This window comes from Manis pentadactyla, chromosome 10, assembly GCF_030020395.1.
Source record: "Manis pentadactyla isolate mManPen7 chromosome 10, mManPen7.hap1, whole genome shotgun sequence".
NCBI classification, from domain to species: domain Eukaryota; kingdom Metazoa; phylum Chordata; class Mammalia; order Pholidota; family Manidae; genus Manis; species Manis pentadactyla.
Window position 1 is genome coordinate 106,803,526 of NC_080028.1, and position 22,827 is coordinate 106,826,352.

The following is a 22,827-nucleotide window of genomic DNA, read 5'->3' on the forward strand; positions in this document are numbered from 1 at the left end:
TGCCCATAAATACCACCACCTTTGGTTTTCAAGTTCTTTCATCAGACTCTGGCCTGTTAGAGTTTGATCTTTGTTACCTTAAAGGTCAGGTGCCCCCACTTCTCACAGACGCCATCAGCCCTGCTGAATGAGTGGCTTGTTTCAGACATGTGTCCATGAGGCTTTCCTTGTCCCTCGGCTCACCAGCTCCACATCCATTTAGGGAATTCACATATCTTTGATCTTTTGAAAATCTTGAAAACATGGTTACTAATGAACCTCAAACACCACCCAAACATACACGGTGTCCTAGGATGTGTGCTGACATTGTTTCTATTCCAAAGTCATAGACCTAATCAGCTGTGGGAAACTAGTAACAACATACCACATGGCTTATAATTGCTTAGATTCTAATATATTATGGGTTGGATCAAATTAGTCTATATTGATCATTATGCTTTTATTCTTTTTAGAGATATAAACCTTTATTTTACAAACTTGTCATAAATCACTTCTTAGGAAGATGTACTGGGGACATAGTTCAAAACACTGGGAAAGCTAGATGCTGGGTATCTCCAGGCAGGAGCAAAGATGTGGGGTGCATCTCTGGGGTTTTCAGGCAGCAGGGACCAGACACACTGGTATCATCCAGCCCCAGTTTTACTTAGAGCCACCTCATTTTGGAGCCAGTAGTCCTCACTTCATGCCAAATTTTCAATAGAGGCTCCCCATTCTTCCAAATGAGCTCATGACCATAGGAGTATACCATATTCCAAAGAGAGCTTCCCCAAGATATGCTGAACAATCAAAGTAGCTGTGAGTGTGGGCAGGGAAGGAAGGTGGTGCCGAGCCCCCTCTGGGATCTAAGTGCAGATGGCAGCAAGGATGGCTGCCAATACACCAAGTGACAGTCCGCATCTTCCTGTGGCTACTTTACACACCTGACTGACAAAACTGGAAATAACGCCTGCAGGTAAGTGCACTGCCATGAACTGCTCTTGACCCGGAATGTTCACTCTGCCAGAGGAGAAGCTCCACAAAACATTCACATTTGCTGCCATGTGAAACAAGGAGAACTGACGGAATGTTGACAGCAACACCGGAGAACAAAGAACCTTTGAGGCTGACTTGGATGTGAGATACCTGATCATTGTCCACTGTAGTGAAGGTACTCCCCACAAACGGAATACACAAACATCTGCACTATGATACCTGCCTCAGCCTGCTGGCCATCACCGAGCTCATTCCACCACTTCTTGACCTCCTCTCAGAGGTCTCCTTCCTTTTGTGGTCTTATGCCATCCACCCAGTCAGCTCTTATACCATCAGAATAACTCTGGACCCTGGATTTCAGTGACTCGTCTTGCCAGATAGCAGCTGACCCAAATATACAGCCTGTAAACCCAACATAAAAAACAAAGGTTTTACAAGAGTCCTGATGGGATCGGGAGATGGGTAAAAGACTGTTTCTCCTACAGGAGGAATCCAAGCACTTCTTTTATACGCTTCACTATTTGTTCCTGTGTCTGATCTTTGCGGTTCAGCCTTTTTGGGTGCTTTTCTGAATCCCCATTTTTGCTGAATAAGAAAGTCAAACCTAGACCATTAGTGAGTACTATGTTCAGTGTCCCTTTGTGGTAGCCAAAATGTTGTTGGGCAACCCAATCCAGGGAGATCTCCCTGCACACTAAGTGAGACCTCAACCCATGGAGGGTTCTTGGCTCTGATGCAGAAAGAATTCATGAGCTGGTCGAGCTAGTATAAGCCTAGTAGTTCAATAAAGCAAAGTACACACTCAAGGAGGGAGTGCAGATATGTTCCAGAGGTCGGTCATTAACTTTTGAGGTTCTTTTTAGTGATACTCCCTCAAAAATATACTTGTACAGAGGTTCTATTGTTCTGGTGGTTCTGTATATACCCTGTGCTGTGTTTTACAAAAAAAAAGTGTTGACTACATGCTGGGCATTGTTCTGAGAACCTTATGCATAAGAATTTATTTAATCCTCATAAAAATCCTATAAGGAAAACACTATTATTATCCCATTTTACACATGGGGAATTGAAGAACAGAGGTTAAGTAATTTGTATAAGGTCCTGGTTATGAAGTGAAACTCAATCTGTCTGGCTCCATAAATTAAGCTTTCAGCTCTCACACCAGGTTTCTCAATCTTGGCACTGCTGATATCTTGGCCAAGATAATTTTTCACTGGGGGACCATCCCGTGCCCTGTAGGGTGTTTAGCAGCATTCCTGGCCTCCATCCACTAGCTACCACTTTCACCATCCCCCCACTGGGGTTGTGACAACCATAAATATCTCCAGACACCATTAAATGTCTCCTGGAAGCAGGGTTGGGGTGTCAAATCATTTCACTACTGCTGTGCACTAGGAATCACTGTCCAACCTGGCATTGACACTGCAAAAAAACTGGCAGAAAAGTGGATATACTGTCACTGCACATATTCCTCTACAACTGCAGAAGAAATTAACATTATCATTAATCAAATGGATCCTCACCCAAATATGATCAATATTGACCCTTATGTCACTATGCTATCCTTGTTCCTTCTTCTTTTTTATCTTCTTAAATTGGAAAATTGCTCTTTGAAGCCCATACTGCTCACTGCTTAGCTGGTGATCTCACTCTCTGCGTCAAGCCTGTGACTGAGGCATTAGAGCTTTTCAGGTGGTGACTGAGGCTGGTCAAAAAGTGCCATAGCGTACCTCAAGGTCCTTTCACGATCTTGAAGGTCTGAGGAGAGGCAAACTCAAACAGAGCTCCATTCCCTTTCAGAAAGGAAGTCATTTTCCTCTTTGGACCCACAGCAGGTTATTGCTGCCTCATTCCCTAAATAGGGGATTACAGTGAAAACTCTAAAGGTTTATCTGCTCACGTGGTATAGTTCCGGCCCTTTCTGGATGTTGTCTGCAAGAATGTATGGCCACACATTCCTTGAGATTTTCTGAGATTGATTCTGTGTTCAGGAAACAAGGAAGCCTTTTCCTCAGCTTTGCAAGTCCCCAAGACCAAGAGCCTTCGGTGATCTTGGAAGCTGCCGCCAGAGGGGACATATCTCAGGGCCAGGGTCTAGTGAGCAGGTAGGAGGCTGCACCTGATCAATAAACAAAGGTGGAATTGTTTTCATGGCATGTTTTCCATGGACCCAACCCAAGCAAATCACACCACACATACGCTACAACCGATGTGATATCTGTAAGAAAGATTGTGATAGACTAGAATTAAAACATCCTATCATGTGTCACCGAGGTTTTGAAAGCCCTTACACTGTTAGAATTTTCCTTGAGGGAACAATTTTGTTCAGTGTTGATGTAATAAGCATTTACTGAGTATTCGCTACATGCTTAGAACTATCATGTGCTCTCCCCCACCTGCAACTTCTTCGGCACCTGCTACGAGAAACATTTCAATGGAGCAGAAAGCAAGAGGCCTTGGGCCCCGTCGTTCCCCCTGCTAACACTAAAGCTGCTATCTCGGGTGAGCTACTGACCTCTCTGAGAATCAGATTCCTCAGCCTTCACGGGGGAGGTTGGACCATTAAGCAAACTGTAAGGTTTCCTATACTACACAGTTCCATGATTTTTAAAATGTATTTTTTAGCTAACATTTATTGAGCTCCTATGACATGCCACACACTAAAGTTCTAACACTTTACATGTACTATCACACCAAAATTCCACAATGACCCTGTAAGGTAGTTCTTATTATCTCCATGTTAAGGATGAGGAATAATTCTACTGTTCAGTTCACTGCACTGCTTCACCAAGAGGAAGTCTATATTCTGGTGGATGGAGAATCACACTAGCTAACAAGCACCAAAAGGGCAGATGTCATGGTCAGTTCACTGACCTCTGTTAGCACCTACCGCAGGTCCTGGCACATATGGGAAGTCAATAAATAGTAATCAAATGCATAAATGAAAGAAGGAAATTTACTATAATTTTTATCAAGGCTATCAGTGAGAATAGGAAGCTGTAGTGTGTAAGTTTAGAACCTACTCAAAAGCTCATGCTCTGAGTTTCAAAATAACTGAGGATTTAATTGTCACATGAGTTTTTGATGTATCAGTATTATCCTTTACCTGATTTCTAAAGATGAATGTAGTCACATAATGGAAGAATTTTAAAAATAAAATATTCACCAAGGCTTCTCATTGATAATTCTAGAATGCATGAGAGTTTTCATCATCTAATCCCAGTTCATAGAGTTAGGGAGTATATTTTTGAGGAACTGTATTTAACCACAATCTTATTTTGAAAATTGTCATAGAAAAGATAAACATTTTTTCAGCTACCTCAGATATTATGCTTTAATCAGATGAAATAGTAATGCTTTCTGATAATTTTGGCAAACATTGGAAAGGAAAAGGTGTTTTAAAATGAGGAAAAAGATCAAGGTAATGTAATGGCTTACTTAAGTTCAAATGAAATATTCCTCTTCCCTTTTGGTATGCCTGATACATTTTATTGAAGTAAAAAAAGAATCACCAATAAAAAAGATCAAATGATAGCTCAAAAACCAATTCTTTGTTGTTACTGTTATTGTTGTTATTCCTAATTTTCTTCTGTTATTTCCATTTGGGGATAATAACAGAGCATGTTATTATGGATACTGGAGCTTTAAGGCCTATGTCAAGACCAAAATTAACCATTTTATTTAAAAATAGTGGTAAGAGTCATTGAATGAGTAATATCCAGAACTTATTTCTATGAGTCCATCTCAAAAATGTTAAAAAATGATCAACCCAAAGTGATTGTGTATTACCAGGTCTTAAACATTTTATACAGATAGAATAATGAAGTCTGATGCACTCAAAAATATGTATGCCTGATCTTAAATTTTTATGCAAACACCTGTATGTCGTGTGTGTCATGTAGAGGAGTAACTAAGATACTCACAGGGCCCAATTCCTTCATAGCAAAGCCTTCATTCCCTTTAGTTCTGATAATAACCATGGATTCCATAACCCAGTAATCAACAGTGTAAAAGAAATCAAGATTCAAAGCTGAACAAGTCGGCCAATATTCAAGCTGAATGCAGTAGAGAAAAAAATCTCTACTGTATTCTTCCACGGAACATTTAAGCTTTATTTGGTTGATTGTCAAAAGATTCAATCCTTATTAAAGCATTTTTCTATAGCCACAATTAACCCTTACATATTTTAACCTACATATTTCCCACATTGAAAATATTCAATGAAGGATTTGCATTTAATTTAAGAAAGCCTTAAAAATAGCTATTTTCTACTTGTCCATCTATTCTTTGAACAAGTATTTTTTGGCTTCTTTATATTCCAGTGCTTACAAGGTTAGCTTCATGATACCATTCCAATCTATCATATATAATAGGAGGAAGCAACTACATATGACTTCTATGATGTGGGGAAAATGGAAGTTCCTATGGCCATCTGACCCTCACCTGACCCTAAACTACTTGATGATGTAATTGGACTATTGGAAGGCTGAGGCCTCCACACCTGTACGCAATGAGCTAGTATTGACTGAGTCACTATATAAAGAGTTCTGCCCAGTGCTCTGGATGGAGGCAGAGACAGAGGAGGATTACAGACCTGCAGACTGCTGAATGCAGACATGATTCTAGTTATCGACCTACTGTGGGGAGAATAAACCCAGGCATAAGCCCTTTTGCCCCAAGAATGTTCCGTTGTCATTTCTTGGTTTCACTGAATCCATAGTGAACCTGCCCGGGGCTGAAATCCTCAGGGAAGACTTAGGACAACCTTTTATTGTTCAGCCCAGACCCCCTTCTAGGACATATGCCTAGAGGGAGGGAGCAGGGGTCTCAACAATGTAGGTGAAATCAGGAGCATGTTGTTACATCTGAGAGCTATAGAAGCTCATATCCCTGCTAGCCTCCTGCCACAAACAGCAGCCATGGGGTGGGAAATAAGGCACAAAGCAGTTGCCCAGGTTAGAAAGACAATGTCATGGGGGCTCTGCAAGTCTAGCCTCTGCAAGGTGGTGCCGAGTAGCTTTAGGGAACACTCCAAACTGTGTCTACAGCTAGCCATGATTTTAGCTGGAAGGAAATAAAGGAAACATTTGTCAGAATCCTATCTTTTTTCAAGGCTCAGAGCTCCAAAAAGCTTTCCCCAGTACATGCAGACAGAGGGGTTGTCAGCAATATTAACCACAGAGATTTCCTAGGTGTCAGAAAAACAAACAAGAATGCTGCTTCAAACCATTACCTTCTCATGCAAGGTGCGTAGACCTGCTAAAAGAAAACCCACAATCCCTCCTGGTCTTCAGAGTCTATAAATGGGTAACAAGCATTTCATTTAGGTGAACATTTTGAGGTTTGAGGTTTGCAAAGGAGAGCTTATTGTGGAGTTTGGAGGGGGTTGATTTGTGTGATAACAGTGACAGGAGAACTTGGCATCCTATGAACTGTGGCATGTGGATGCAGAGCTGTGCCTAGGAGTCAAGGCAAAGCATCCAGCCTCACGAAACCATTGCAACTAGAGACAAGCTTTGGCCATCTTTTGGGTTCACGTATCTGTCTGAGGAGAGGAGTCTGTTGGCCTCAGAGAGGATAAGATGCATGAACCTGGGCCCAAGAACAGCAGGGAAAGCAAATGCCCTGAGGTGGGGTGGTCCAGAGAGCTTTTGGGAATGAGAGTGCTAATATTCCACCTTAATAGCTTATTTTTTCTGCAATGCCAACCCCTCCTCAAAATTTCAGTGAAATCTGCTATATATAAAAGCTATAAGTGAGTAACTATTCCTCTGGGAGCCAAGGAAAGGGAATCAGTTTCTTGTTTGTGTTCATGTAGAACAAGAGAAGAATGGTATAGTCAGGAGAGTTAAAAACAAAAACAAAACAAAACCGTAACATAAGTGGAACCTAGGAGCCAGAGATGAGGCCATAAGACATAAGCCCTTCAGAAATTTACATAGCCCTGTGTCATGAATCAGATTTTTATCAACTCTAGAATGGGGTATAGAAAAGGTAAAAATCTTATCTAGATTTCAGAGACAGGTGAGCTGTCACTTAGGTGATATAATGACTCTGTTAAGGTCATGTGATTTAAAGGATGCAAAAAGAATCTCCTAACCCAAAAATCTAATAATTCCCCATGCCCCCAGAGCCTGAAATCAATACCATCATTATTCCTTTAGGCTGAAGCATTAAAATATTGTGTTAAAATTCAACATACTTTCATACCCAGTAGGATGGCCACTGATTTAAAAAAAAAAAAACAACAGAAAATAACAAGTGTTGTGGATGTGGGGAAGTTGGAGCCCTTGTGACTATTGCTGGGATTGCAAAATGGCACAACTGTTGTGGAAAACAGAACGACAGCTCCTCAAAAAATTGAAAATACAATTGTCATGTCCCCCAGCAATCCTGCATCTGGGTATATATTTAAAGAATTGAAAGCAGGGTTTCGAAGAAATATTCACACACAGTGTTTACAGCAACACTATTCACGATAGCCAAATGGTAGAAGCAACCCAAATGTCCATCAATGGAGGGAGAAACAAATATGGCATATACAGCCAGGGGACACAGTGCAGCCTTGAGAGGGAAGGAAATCCTGTCATATGCTACAACATGGATGCACCCTGAGCTGGTCATATAAGGACAAATACTGTATGATTCTATTTACAAGAAGTATCAAAAGTAGTCAAATACATAAGTATAAAAAGCAGAACGGTGGTTACAGGAGTTGGGAGGAGGGGAAAATGAGTTGTTTAATGGGCAGAGTTTCAGTTCTGTGAGATGAAAAAGTCCTGGAGATCTGTTTCACAGCAATGTGAATGTACTTGGCAGTACTGAACTGTACACTTAAAAATGGTCAAGACGGTAAATTTCAGGGCATGTAGTTTTTATCACAATTTAAAACAATTCTCCATACTCCGTATAACAGATCATTTTAAACCGTCCTCCTTTGTACTTTATCATGAGTTCACTTATCAGGTCAGCTTCGTTCCCTGAATGACAGATACGTCAGTTTTGAAAAAGAAGAGCGTGAGATCCAGGACAAGGGGGCATTAGGCAATGCAGGCTCAGAGAGCTGGGAAGTCTCTGGGCATCCAGGCAGAGCACCCGGCTCACGCAGGGGGTGGAGGCGCCTTAGGAGCCTGGGGAAGGATGCAAGAAAAGAGAAGGGCAACAAACAGGCCTGGAAAAATGTGCTAAAACTACATTTCATCCTTCTTCCTAGTTTCCTAAAGCTGCTATCCTTGGGTGGCCTCCACAGCTTGCAGGCAGGGAGAATCTGCCTTTGCAAAGGCTGCCTGGAGAACGAATAACGTGAAGGGCTCTTCTGGCAAGCGTGCCACAGACAAGTTTGCAGAACCGCAGAGGCAGGCTTCCGACTTCCCCACTGGTGCGAGCGCACCCGCAGAGCTCGCGGCCCGGCTGGCGGCTGTCTCAGGCCCGGCCCTCCTCCCGTGAGTGGCTGGGGGCTGTGACGCAGCGAAGGGGAACTGGGTGGGGGAGCCAAGCCCTCTCCGCCGAGAGAAGCTTGAGCCCAGAAGGCTCAGGCTTCCTGTCTCTCTGTGAAGGGGAAGGAAGTCTGCTGGCCGCAGGAAAACAGACGTGGGCTTGGAGCTGAGGAAGCCGGAACCTGATCCCAAACGGCCCCAGCGGGCGCACTGAGGGCCCTGGCTAATGGAGCGCTGCTGCCGCCCTCATGCTGCCCCCGCGGATGGGTCCCCTGTGACGGGTCTCCAGAGCCCTGTCTGAGCCGCCCAGGCCACTCAGCCTCCCGAGGGCAGGACGCCACGCCGCCAGCTCACGCTGCCTTTGGCTCCAGGCCTGGCCTGCAGTGCACCAAGAACAGCCTTGTCTAGCATGGAGCTCTGACGGCCTCAGAACGTGCCTGGCAGAGAAGCTCAGTGTGCGCAGAAAGGAAGAACGGGTTTTCTGAGAGATTTCACTCCATAAACACAGTGACGCATACTAGTGCATAGACCATAGTCCATTCACTCAGATGTATAAAAAACTTCGCATTAGCTATTTTTATTTTATTTAAATCAATTTAATTCTGACTCCAAGTCCCATTCCTATTGGGCTGTGAAGAAGGTAAACCTTAAGCCTTCTGGGCTCCCTCCGCAGTGGTGTAAAGCCCTGGGGTCTTACCTAGCTCCAAAGGCAGGGAATCCCCTCAGGCTGTGAGACAGGAGTCCACACGAGCTGGGGCTGAGACACCCGTGGTCCCAGGCTCTATTCTGCCTTTGCCAAGATTGGCAATCTCAAGTGAGTTGTGAAACATGAGTGGTAGATCCAAGCCTCCTAAGGGTACCCTCACTGTTTGTCAGCACTTCCCTCGTGAAGCCTTCCCTCTCCTGAGTACGAGGTCTGGAGGCAGAATCTCTCTCTCCCTCTCTCTGTCTCCCTCCCAGTCACTAGAAATCTCTTTCCAGCCTTATTGCCTCTCTCACACTCTTACCCCTTCCAGCACACCCTTCACCAGTTTAGGATTATAAAACAGAGTCTTGAATTTCATTTAAGCGTCCTTTGCTTTCCACCTTGGTACATCCCTGAGATGAGGGGTCACGCAGCTTAGCCAGCCTAAGGAGTTAGCCTCTCTGGCTGCAATAAGGCACAAGAAGGTTCAGTGACAGGCACAACATGTTGGAGACAAAGCTGGACAAAAAGCCAAGTCTGCTGATTGTGGGCAAGTGTCCTTTCGGTGACTGCACACTGGCAAGTCGGAGGGCCTGCAGCAAATGCTGGTGCTGGAACCAACAGGCAAGAAACTGAGGCTCACTTGTGTTTGATTATCAACAATGGGAGAGCTGAATAAAACCAGTTAGTGGTGGGCAGAAAGCCAGCATTCACTTGATCAGATCTTCGTTCTTGCGGTGACCAGCCGGTGCCGTCCAGGGGTTGCTGAGTCTGGAGGTGAGGCCAGGCTGCCCAGGCAGGGAGCACCTGGGTCTGCCCAGGCCTGCTGCCCCCTTATAGCAAACAAGCAGTGGCTCGAGGGAGGCAGGAAAGGGGACTCTCAGGCTGGCATGTAGTGGGGCCAAGTTTTGCTGCACATGCAAATTCTTCTTCCTGCATCTGGGAATAAACCACTTGCCCCTTATTAGAAGTTTTCATAACTATGTCCAATTCTGGAGACAAAAATGAAGTAACAGGTTGGCCTCTCATGTTTATTGCCCTGAAATCAGTTTTGAAGACTAGGGGACGGGGCTGGCCCAAAGCTCTACCAGGAGGGAGGCCCTGCCTGTTGGATGAGCCCTTACTGCCCTCTCAGAGCCCCTCAGAGCCCTCTGGACTCCTCGGCCTGCCCACGCCCAGTGTCACTGTGCTGCCCAGTGCCCTCTCTGCCGTCCACTCATACTGAGCTGTCAGCTTTGGCTCCAGCACAAAAGTGACTAGGCCCTTGGCCCCGCCTAGCTACCACTCTGTGTCTGTCATACTGTAAGACTGGGGAAGTGGTGAACAAGCCCACATAACACATGGATTCTATGAATATTTTCATGCAAAAGAAATGCTCCAGTAGAATATAAGTCCTATAAACCTGAGAATTTCTGTCAGCTTCGTTCAAAAGGCCAGTGATGGTAATATGGGTGAAAATGAGCCTCAGGAGAAATAGTTAGAAATCTTTCTTAGATTTGGAATGTAATACATTACTTTTGTATTGTTGAGAGTCTCAGTAATAATAACAATGATGAAAAAATACTTTCCCAGAGGGACCATAATTTCCTAAGTTTAGCCCTGATTTATGTGCATTAAGAAAACATTATGTCAAGCTTTGAAGGAATGAGGCACATAGGCAGGAGAGATGCCATCAGGGGAGGTCAGGTCACTGACAGACAAGAGGGCTTTCAGGGTGCGTCCTCCTGGCAGAATGAACATGGTCTGAGGCAGAACTTTTCAAACTTCATGTAATGAATGTTGTGAAATCAATTTAGTGAGTTTTAATGAAACTCTTCTTTCTAATGGTATGAAGTGGAAATGAATTGAGTAGAATGAAAAAGAGAGGAACAGAGTGGAATGACCTGGACTGGAACAGAGATGCACATGTTTGTGATACGTATGAGGATGTATGATATAAAATGTAATCATTATGGTGGATTATGGTCTCTATGTCTGAAAGCCCTAAGTGGAAGCCTGACATGTAAGACCTGCTCCCATTTGAGGCACTGTGAAGGGAGTAGCAGTCACCCTACCAACCCACTGTCACCCATCTACTTGGAGGAGAAGAATTTGAAAACCACTGATCCAGAAATTGGGGGCTTTATCAGCTCCCCTGGTGTAAGGTTGGAGGGAACCAATAACAGCATCTTCTCTCCCACATAAATTCTGAGTTAGTCTAGAGAAGACAGTGGAGTCAAGCAGAAGAGTACTCATTAGTATGAACACACCAACAAAGCCTAGGTCCCGGATGCAGCTGAGGTGCATCAGCGAGTGTTCGACTCCGAAGTGCAGAATTAAATAGACATGCGCAGTCACACAGCGCTGGAGATGTGGAAGGCCCCCACCCTGCCGCACCTCTCGCCCAACATCAAGGCTCAGCACAGACAGGCCTGTCCCAGAAGCGGAGGGGACACAAGCCCTAAGCTAGATAAGCCCAGTTCAGAGAAGCCAGGAGCACCACAGCTGTTGGTGTCTCCCTGCAAGGAAGTATAAAAGAGGAGGAAAGGAGGTTTATTTCCATACTTCTTACAAAATGAAGTAGACTTTTCTTTCATGGCACTCACTGAGTTAGAATTAACCTCTGCCTCCCCTGGCAGAATCTGCACTTCTCGAAGGCAGGGACTTGATCTGTGCGCTGCTGTGCCTTGGCATCTAGTTCATATCAGATGCCCATCAGTGTGCTACGTGAGCTACATGAATAAAACTAATGTAAGAATGTTGGCAGTCTAATAACCAGAACACTGACACTCCATCTCCCTTATCAAAGTGTTGGAAAATGGAGTCATATCCATTCAATGGCCAGTAAAACCAAAAGGCCCACTTTGAGGGTGTTCAAAGGGTTACCTTTGCTCACCCTTGCTGAGCAAAGAAAAAACTTGGCCTACTCAGAGAAAAAGTACAGTGAAAATCTACCTCCATATGAAAGAAAAACAAGAGCAAATCTTCCTCCTTTGGGAAAGTACCAAGAGAAGTCAGTCAGGTTCTTAGAAGAGAGGCCTTTCCCTCTTGTGGTCTCCTACAAATTCTTTGCTGTGAGTAAACCATAAATCATTCCTTTCATCTTCTTCTATGGGGAAACAGCTTTGATTTATCAAGCCTGGCTTTTCACATGACTCATGCCTTCCCCATCCACGAGGTGGTGAAGCCGTTGTAGTAATCAGTGAATCCACAGGAGTAGGTATTTAAATTACAGGAATCATGGCTGTTTCTCCATGCCACACATCCAAGCTGCTAGGAGGCAGCATGTCTCTAGCCGTTGAAGGCTCATTAGCAGCAGAAGGTGAGGTCCAGCGGGCTTGGGGGGCAACACTAGTAACAGCCCCCACCCAAACTCTCCATGTTATTCCTCCCACTAAGGAACCTGAATTTACCATATTATTTACTCCTTTGAGGTAAGGGTATGCAAACGCCTATTAAGATTTGAATATATTTTGAGGGGATGAGCCTGTTTGACCTTTACATCCCATCCCTTATGAGTTTTTAGCTCATCAATAATGATTATTGTTAGTTTAAACATAAGGTAAGATGACCCATTCCACAAAAATGAACATTTTAACACTGACAGTAGCACACTTATTGCTGATATCAAAGCACCAGACTGAAACGTGAACTGAAAGTCGAGGGCAGGAGTCCCCTCTGGAGATGGGCGCACAGTGACGAAAAATTGGTTCGGATCCTCAGGTGACTGATTATAGCATTCTTGTTCTTGGGTACATAGGTTTTTGTTTTATTGTTACTCTTTACCCTTATACTAGCTGAATTATTATCTATACTTTAAAAAAATATATTTTCAAATAAAGCAGTATGTTGAAATCAGATGAGGCACAGAATCTATGATCTGCATCTTGTTGGTTGACTCTCAATGTTCATTCATTCCTCAAATATCCTGAGTGCCCACTATGTGTAAGACACTGTGCTGGGGTTTGATAGGACAAGGCTGAAGGGGAAACTTTCCCTGTTTTCAGAGAGTTTTAAGTCTTGTTATTAAAAACTGACATCTCCCAAGAAGCATATACCTCTGCATGAGCATGAACCAATCTGACAAAATTCAGGACACAAAATTAATTCAGCACACTTGGATTTATCTTGGCTCCTCCAAGCTCTGTAAGGGACCCTTGGAATTTTACAGATATGGAAAGAGTGAGATCAAAATCATAAGCTGACAGCTCTGAGTGTCAGGTTGACCAGTTTTCTAGGTCACACCTGGGGCTCCAGCTTGGATGTGTGGCATGGAGAAACAGCCATGATTCCTGTCATTTAAATACCTACTCCGTGTTCTCTCTCTGGCCTGTGATGAACCAAATCCAGCATTCTAAGGAATAGCACCGTGACATCAGGAAATGCTGGCCAGCTCACCGAGCAAACTTGTTCTTTTGAAATCATCTTTTAAGACATACACCCATTGCCCACAGCCTTGAGAAAATGACATACAGTCATTTAAAAATATGAGGGTTTCTGGCATGTGCATGCCAGCTCATCTCTATTAATGTGGAAAGTCATTTCCTTTTCTTTGAAAGAATTTGATTTGGTTTGCTTAAGGGCCTCAATTCCTTTCTTTCACCTTCATTTTAGAGCCTTTGTGAAATGCAGCCCTTAACCCACACAGAGTTCCCAAGTTGTCTTCCTTCCTTGTACACACACACACATTTCATGCCTGTGCCATACAAGTCACCTTATTTGCAAATTATTCTGTAACTTTCAGACAAAGAGATAAAGACGCTAATGTCCTGACATTTTAAAGAAGAACTGAAATGAATAAGTGTTGTGAATCTATTGGCAAAATAAGCACCATGTTCAATGAGAAATAGCTAATCAAGATATAGCTTAAGAGAAACAGGAATGGCAGAAAAAGCAAGGGATTTAGGATGAGGGATACTTCCTTTAAATTACAATTTTTCCATTTGTTAGTCATATGGCCTTGGGCAGATTCTTCACCTTTAAGACAGGGATAACAAATCACACCTTTGAGAATTAGATGATATAATGAAAACCCTTGAACCATAGCAGATGGTAGGTGCTGAATAACACAACTCATATTTTCATGATATGGTTGTAATGATAACGTGGACATATCATTGATAAAAGTAAACCTGAAGAAAATCGATTATCTGCGAAAATTCCTGTTGCTGAATTTTCATGATGCTCAAAATCAATTTTACAACCCACTATCTAGTATGGAAGCACTGAATTATATCAATTGTAGAACACCATACAGAAGTGACTTTTCAGTTTTAGTTTGCGCATATACATCAATCACCTGGAAGTTTATGAAAAACATTAAGGTTCAGAGTTCTCTCTCTCTAGAGAAGCTGTAATTTGTATCCTTAATGAACTTCCAGGTGATTCTGATAGAGATGGTCCTTGACCAGATTTTAATCAATTCAGCCTTATTCAAAATGTACTTATGTATTTATAATATATTTGTAAGGGGCTTTTTTTTAAAAGAAATGGCTCAGATTAGCCATCACCTCCCATGTTTAAACTATCACTCCCAGGACATTAGTGGGAATGCTAGAATAAGGACACCCAAAAATCTGCTCCAATGAGAACACGAAAAAAATTTGTCAAAATCAAATTTGTCAGAATCTGGAAATTAGCCAAAGCCTTACAACAATCAGTGCTCACCTGAAGACCATTCATTCAACAAACAATGGCTGAGTCTTGATAAGAACAGCAAGCTTTGTGGAGTTGTAACCATTTTAACTTCCTATTCCCAGTCCACCTTCTATAGCTCTACAGTAGCTTTGAAAATGAACAGCCTCACAACAATGGTCGCCATGAAAACCAGCCACATCTCGAACAACTAGACAGAAAACCAGCAAAAAGACTATGAGTCCTGCTTCCTCATCTATGAAACATGGCCAATAGCTACTCACTTGAGAGGTTGGTCATGAAGGTTAAATGAGATCATGTGTGTCATACTCTTAGCACAGTACCTGGGACCTAGTAAATAAGAAAAATGTTAGGGAAATTGCTGTGTATGTAGTAATTTCCCATAGCAAATATGGAAAAATTTACAAAGTAACTTGTCTATTACCATATATCCTTTTTGACTTAAAACCTGAGGGTTTGTTTTTAATAGCAAGATTTCTTTGTGCTCGTGGAGACATTTATCACAAAGGAATGAATGAAGAAAGAATTCCGCCAGTGACCTCCACCGCTGACTGAGGGGAGAGGACAAATGTGTTCAAACATCGCCCATGACTGTCTAGTAAAAGAACAGGCAATCCAAAGAGAATGTAATTGCTGGTAGCATTTGTAGTAACATTTGAAAGCAAAAAACAGAAATTGAGAGATAAGCAGGATTGATTATTTATCCCAATTTTTCCAGAGAATACCATTGTTATAAGAGCCACCTAGCTAATATGTAGATTCCACATTTCATTCTTTATCTAGTGTTCTCTTCTTGTATATATTTTTTGTCTCTCCTTGGTCTTTTATGCATTCATAGAAAGGACAGACCTGATTTCCCTGTCATCTCAATGACTTAATGTTAGCACTCTTTGAAATATCAAAATCCTCCTTATCATGGTTCTAGTAAGTATTGAGGAAAATAGTTTTCAAGGATCCACAGTAAAATTTTTAGGAAACATCCAATATAGATTTTAATTTTTTTAAGGCTAGGGTGGGGCAAGCAATATATCTTAAATTCTCTTTTTTACATCCAAATAAGATAATTTCCACACCATTTTAGCTGAAACTTGAAACTTTTACCTGAAAAGTGCAGTGCTTACTGTTCCAATGGGGATATTCTATGCTAAAAATATTAGCCTCCCTCAATCTTAGGTCAGAATCGCCACTGAAGTCATGGAACAATATCTAGACTCCTAGGTACCACAGAAACAAAAATGATTTTATTTCCTCTAGAGATGGTGCTTAAGCTTTCCAACTATCTTAGAGAACGGCTCCAACAAGAAGTCTAAAGATAAACACAAGACCTGCTATTAAAATCTGCAATTACTATTAAAATATAATTAACATATTATCCAGGTACTCAGCAAGTATTTGGGGGTAAAGTTGTTTAGATTTTCTCAATTAATCCATTTGTTGATATGCTTCCAGGTTTGTATTCCTTTTTATATCGTCAACAAATAATTCTTAAGAATCTACTAAATTTCTTTCTCTGTAATAAAAAGCAACAAGCTACTAGCACACAGAACAGCATGGATGGATCTCAAAGGCATCCTACTAAAGGAGAGAAGCCAGGCGACCGGACACAGACCATGTATGTGACACTCCAGAGACGCTGCACAGCTGCAGCAGGAAAGAAAGCAGTGGGTGCCTGGGGCCAGGGGTGAACGCAAAGTAGGGAATTGATTGCAGAGAGGCAGGAGGGAACTTCGGGGAGTGAGGTAACTGCTCTTTCTCTTGAGTATGGTAAAAAGGACATTCCTCCATACACTTGTCAAAATGCATGAAAATATACATTTCAAAGTGTAAATTGTATTGAAAATAAATAATTTTCCAGTTTCAAAAAGAAGCAGTGATAAAATCCCTGGCTTTAGCTTCCTCCTAACACACAGACACTCACACACACAGACACAGACACACACACACACACACACACAAATCACAAAGAAGCTATCATAGGTCAGAGATGAGATTTGCATGAGAAATGAGATGTGATCTCAGGAACTTGAATAGAGAGGTGGAGACAGATGTTTAGAAAAACAATCACAGGAAAAAAATATAATCACAAATTTGAGAAAGTACAATGAAGGAGGCACTGAAAATAGATAAAAACCAGAGATCTAATTTAGACCTTTGTGGGTTACATGGGTTTTGATTTGAAATTTTTTTAACAGCAAGAATTGTCTTTGGGATCACAGGCTGATCTAGAGCTCAGAGGAAAACAGGAGTCTTTCATAGAGTCACTTGGGTCCTAGAAACTGGACCCAGTACAGTGAGAGGCTGCGAAACAGAAAATAGGGAGAGTCTTGAGCCAAGAAGGAGTCTCCTTACATGGAAATTTCAGGATACTCCCACCCGTCTAGAGCTCCTGGACAAGAAAACAAATCTGTGTGTGAGTCTGTTATGCATGGAAAATGCAGGTTTAATCAAGATCATTTGTATGTTATTATAAAAGTGTGTAATATTTATGAGCTTCATTCTTGTCTGCTCCTTGCCTCTCATTCTATTTAATTGGCTACGTGTAGGAGGTGCTGAATTGCAAGAAACCCTTTATTTTACAGTGATACTCCCAGTACAGCTTGAGATGTATTTGAAACATAACAAAGAAAATTAAACTGTTCCTTTGGCCCTAATCTAAAGGGAATTCTGTGGGTTTACACCTTCACTGGAATTGCTCTCACATTTTGGATTACATTACATCCCTGATAGTTAAGATGAGAAAGAACTGGCCCCATGAGTAGATTATTTTCAGCATTAATGAAAAAGAAAGTTCAATACATTATTGAGTAATATAGAATTAGTAAGTACACATTTTATAAATAACCCTATACATATGCACATACACATACATATGCATGTTATACCTACACATATTCTTCAGAAGAAAAGAAGGGAAATTCAACTTTAAGTATTTGTAAAATTAATGAATAATGAAATCTTAACCTCTAAGCACCTTCAACATGAACTCATTGCAAAAGTAGACCATAGGAGTATAATCATAAGAGCTAGCACTTATCTGGCCAGGAATTTTTCTACAAGTTTTACACATTTTCACTCATTTTTAACTCTCAACCCCCTAATCTAAATAATCTGAACAAAGCAAGATTAAATATTATTATCACCAGCCTCACTTAACAGATGTGGAAACAGAGACTTGAAGAGGCAAAGTAACTTGCTCAAATCAAAAAGCTAGTTAGGACTAGAGGTGGGGCCAGAATCTAAGCTTTTTGGCTCTAAATGAATCCTCTCTGCAGTCTGTTAGCTATGCATCAATTTCATCAACTATGTACAGATTGTGTGTATTTTGACACCCTCAGTTTTGCTTGGTAGTAAAACCATTGTAGATGGTTGGTTCTAGATTTCTACCATGAACTGGTGTTGTTTATCCCTAGTCAGAGATAACTTTCCTCTTTATAAGAAAAAGTATAATTTTTAGCAAGCAAATAGCCAAAAACTTTAAAGATATCAAATAGAATTTTTGAGCATATTTATGAATTCAAACAGTGGAACATCAAAGTTCCTTGAATTTTCAAATGCTATTAAGTATTAAAAGAAGGATGGGGTAAGGCTGGGCACAGGGTTGGGTAATGAAGACATTTATTACACATGTCACCATTTTATTTAATTGGCCTAAAACATTTCAATAACACAGACACTGAGCTCAGCTACTTCTGTATTTCAGTGTAGGCCTGCAAAATTTGGTCCCCACTGTTTGACCCATCTCTCCAGCCCCTCCTTATGTGCGGTGTTTTCAGGCCATGGCTGAGCCTGAGGGTACAGTGCACAGCCTCTCCTCTTCTCCTCCTCAGTTCATCTTCCTGCTCGGGGAGACCCAGCAGTGCATGTCATGCCTTGGCACAGACGCTCCCCACCACTCGCGTTTCAGGCTCTGCTTACAGTGCCCACTGACCTGCTGAAGGTCACGGCCTCCCCCACCGCTCCACAAAAGGCCACACGGTGCTCCTGGGTAGAGCAGTGCCAGTGGGACACGCTGGCAAGGTGTGCCTCATGGCACACTATTTTCCCATTGGCTGTACAATAGAAAATTAGAGCCTGAGATTTAAAGATGCCCGATGAGATTCAGCAATGCTCTTGAGTGGGAATTGCATTTGGATGTCAGGCCCAAATCCACCCAACAAGCACTGGCTGCTGAACTTGGGACAAAATCAGTGGGAAGGTGAAATGAAAGACATCAAAATAGAAATAAGTGCAGGAAGTCTAAGGCCTTTGACAGTGTTTGGGGGGTAAACAATAGATTTCCGTATGAGAAAAGAAGTATTTGTTGAGCACTAAAAAGGCATTGTTGTGAAGCAGGAAGTGAGGGAATCCTAAAACTGTCTCCAAAGTGTCTGTGTTCCAACTGGAAGGTGAACACCCTTTAAAACTGACAAAATGTGGCAAAATGGCATCACACACACTGAATATGTAAGTGCTAAGGATAAAGGATTGATTAGCAGGACATGAGGCTACCAGCCTTCCAGGGAAGGCTAGATTTTACAATAGTTTTGAAGATGGTAATTAAAGGCGGCTGGCAGAGAAGTGACGGAAATTCTACAGATTATAAAAGGAGTTTAGAAACTTGAGTCCATGAGACTGAAATCTTGAGAGGTGGCTATTAGGGTATTTCATGGCTGCCAACCAGTTTTTGTCCTGTTTTTACTTTATATTTTAAAATTTAGTGGGGAGTGGAGGCATCTCTTATAGCAGGTGGGGGTTGCTCTTTTGTTTTGGAAAAAAATTCTTACTTAAAGCATTTTGATTATGTCAAAATAAAGCCCAAATTCAAATCCAGAGTGGAAGACATGCGACCGCGAAGAGTAAGCTGCTCTGTATGGTTTTGCCAAAGGTCACCGTCCCCGCGGACTAGAGCGCCTCTCCGGGAGCAGAAAGGCCCGGCTCCAGAGCCAATGGAGACGCAGCGGCCTGGGCGTGGGTGGGAGGCGTGGGAAAAGGCCATCGTATGCCAGACTGGCCCCCGGAATGTGGCACCAGAGCCGGGCTAGAGGGAAGTTGAAAGATTGAGATGACAACAGGGGCCTTTCCTTGAGAGCCCCACCAGTGAGCGCGAGTGACAGCCACATCCACGTTGCTCTTCATTTCTGCAGAATAATTATCTTCTGTTATCCTGAAACCATTGTTTAAGTTTTGTAAAGTATATAGTCTGCTCTTAGAAACGCTTGGAAAATGAACTGTGTCCACTCTGAGACTGGAGCACAGTGAGGACATTCCCAGCAGCCTGGAAAGTAGCTGTGAAATTCTCAGGGTCCACCCACCGGGAAGCCCAGAACATTAGGCCAGGCAGAGAAGTGGCAATGAGAGCCCATTAAAGGCTAGATATGTTGCTGGTTTAGGGGTAGAAAGGGGATTTGTAATTTGTTATTAGGTATTAATTAGAAGTAACCTCTGGAACCTAGAGAACTCGGGATATCTCAGCATTGATCATGTGTGAGACCATGAATACCCAGATATGGGGTTTTATAAATTAAAAACCCAGAGACGCACCACCTACTGCAACTCCATAGGGATGAGCACTGGCTACTCGTAATTAGGGGTAACTACCTGTGAGGCCCAGAGCAAGCCAGGGGACTTCTCTGAGCCTCCACCTTATCACCCACAAAGGGGAAGGAATTAGAATAGATCACCTCTAAGATCACCATTAGATCCAAAGTGTGTGATTCTGTCTCCCTGCCCCCCAACCTCAATGCCCTGTAAAATAGGAAACCTAAAGAAAAAAACCCTGAAATCAGTAGCAAAAGGATAAAGAAAATCATTGCAGAAAATATCAAGAACCTAGATGGTCAGTAGCTTTCTGATAACCTACTGTGCCCATTTTTTTTGGTATCATTAATATATAATTACATAAGCAACATTGTGGTTACTAGATTCATCCCATTATCAAGTCCTCACCAAATATCCCATTACAGTCACTGTCCATCAGAGTAGCAAGATGCTATAGAATCACTATTTGTCTTCTCTGTGCTATACTGCCTTCCCCGTGCCCCCCACCCCCACATTATGTGTGCTAATCATAATGCCCTTTTTTCCCCTTATCCCTTCCTTCCCACCCATCATCCCCAGTCCCTTTCCCTTTGGTAACTGTTGCATTCCTATACACTAATGATGAACTAGCAGAAAGAGAAATCAGGAAAACAATTCCATTCACAATTGCATCAAAAAGAATAAAATACCTAGGAATAAACCTAACCAAGGAAGTGAAAGACCTATGCTTTGAGAACTACAAGACACTCTTAAGAGAAATTAAAGAGGACACTAATAAATGGAAATTCATCCCATGCTCTTGGGTAGGAAGAATTAATATTTTCAAAATGGTCATCCTGCTTAAAGCAATCTACAGATTCAATGCAATCCCTATCAAAACACCGACAGCATTCTTCAACGAACTGGAACAAATAGTTCTAAAATTCATATGGAACCACAAAAGACCCCAAATAGCCAAAGCAATCCTGAGAAGGAAGAATAAAATTGGGGGGATCTCACTATTGTGCCTTATTTTACTATGGTTATAGATAGACTATCTACCCACCTGTGGATAAAATGAGAGTTCCTGTGGCCAGGATTCTCACCTGGCCCTGGTTGACTAGCTCACTGCACACCTGTGGGCACTACATGGCTGTTGACTATATAAAGAGCTCTGCCCAGTACTCTGTGCGTGACACAGTGTCAGGGCTGCAAGGCTGCAGGAGAGCAGAGCAGAGGCTGGAGAGGTGGCAGTGCCAAGAACAGAGGCCCAGAGGACAGCTGTGCATGATGGCTGTGCAGAGAGGCCCAGAGAACGGCTGTGCAGACAGAGAGACCCAGAGGCAGAGACTGGCTTGCTGCATGCAGACTCGCTCTGCGTGAACAGGATTTTAGTGACTGACCTGCCACCTAGAAATAAAGTTGGGTATAACCTTTTCACCCCAAGAACGTTTTGCTGTCAATTTCTTTGGTCACATTGAATCCATAGTGAACTTGCCTGGGGCTGAAACCCATTGGCAAGACACCACCTTTGTAGGAATTCACTTTTTAGTGGCTATTCCCTCTCACCTACAGAATTCTCTTCATCTTAATAGTCTATACTTCTTGCTTTATTTACTGTCTTTTCCCTGTTAAAATATAAATGCCATGAGAGTTTGCCTGTTTTCTTTACTGATGTATTTCTATCACCAAACACAGTACCTAGCACGTGGTAGGTATTCAGTACATACTTACTGACTGAATAAATAAATGGGAGAAAGAGAACATGAATGACACTTGCAAGGTCTTCACCCTTTTAGAAGATCAGACTCTGGAGTGGTTAAATTTTACATGCTATAATAGATAATAACTCAAAAGCAAGGTATTAAGATTGCCTAGTGATTCTTTCAGTTATCAGCTACGTGAACACTAACTGTAGCCAATAGATATGTTTCCAATCAAAATATCTGATCAGGTAAGTTATGGTGCTGCAGGATCACAAAAAGAGTTACTTTATGAATTAAGAAACCTTACAATTTCCTGTGAGATTTTTAAAAATTTGTGTTTCTCTTCTAAAGTTCCAAGACTTTGGTAACATGGAAAATGCCAAGAGACAGTTATGCTGCCTTGGGTAGGCATGAGGAACTAAGCTTCAAACCTGTCAAGGCCACCTGGTCTCATGAGGTTACATTACCCCCATCGCCTCCATCAATAATTAACAGCAGGGAAGCTCTTAATCTAATCAAAGCACAATAGCATGAATTTAGAAGACCTAAAGACAGCTTTTTGCCCAAATAAAATACTTCTTCACCCACAGGAAAAAAGACCAATATTCTGCTCTTTAAGCCTATTCCAAGGGCCTAATTTCTAACGTCCTGCCAAATCTCTCAAGCTAGAGGCTTTTAATGGAACTTTAGTTCTTTAAATTCTACAAAACAATTTCATCTGGTCAATTATACTGGTAAAGTTTACCCACTGAGGCACCAATTTTAGCAGTTAAAACTAAACTTAGTTTCATCCACACAGTCCTGCCAATGGGTTTCAGCCCTGGGCAAGCTTGCTATGGATTCAGTGTGACCCAAGAAATGACAGTAGAATGTTTCTTTGGGGTGAAAGGGTTTATTA

General features: G+C 42.2%; 1 pseudogene; it reads right to left on the reverse strand.

Annotated features, from left to right (window-relative positions):
* Nucleotides 1-643: 643 nt before the first annotated feature.
* Nucleotides 644-19,702, reverse strand: LOC118908718 (presenilins-associated rhomboid-like protein, mitochondrial; annotated as a pseudogene).
* Between the last annotated feature and the right edge of the window lie 3,125 nt (nucleotides 19,703-22,827).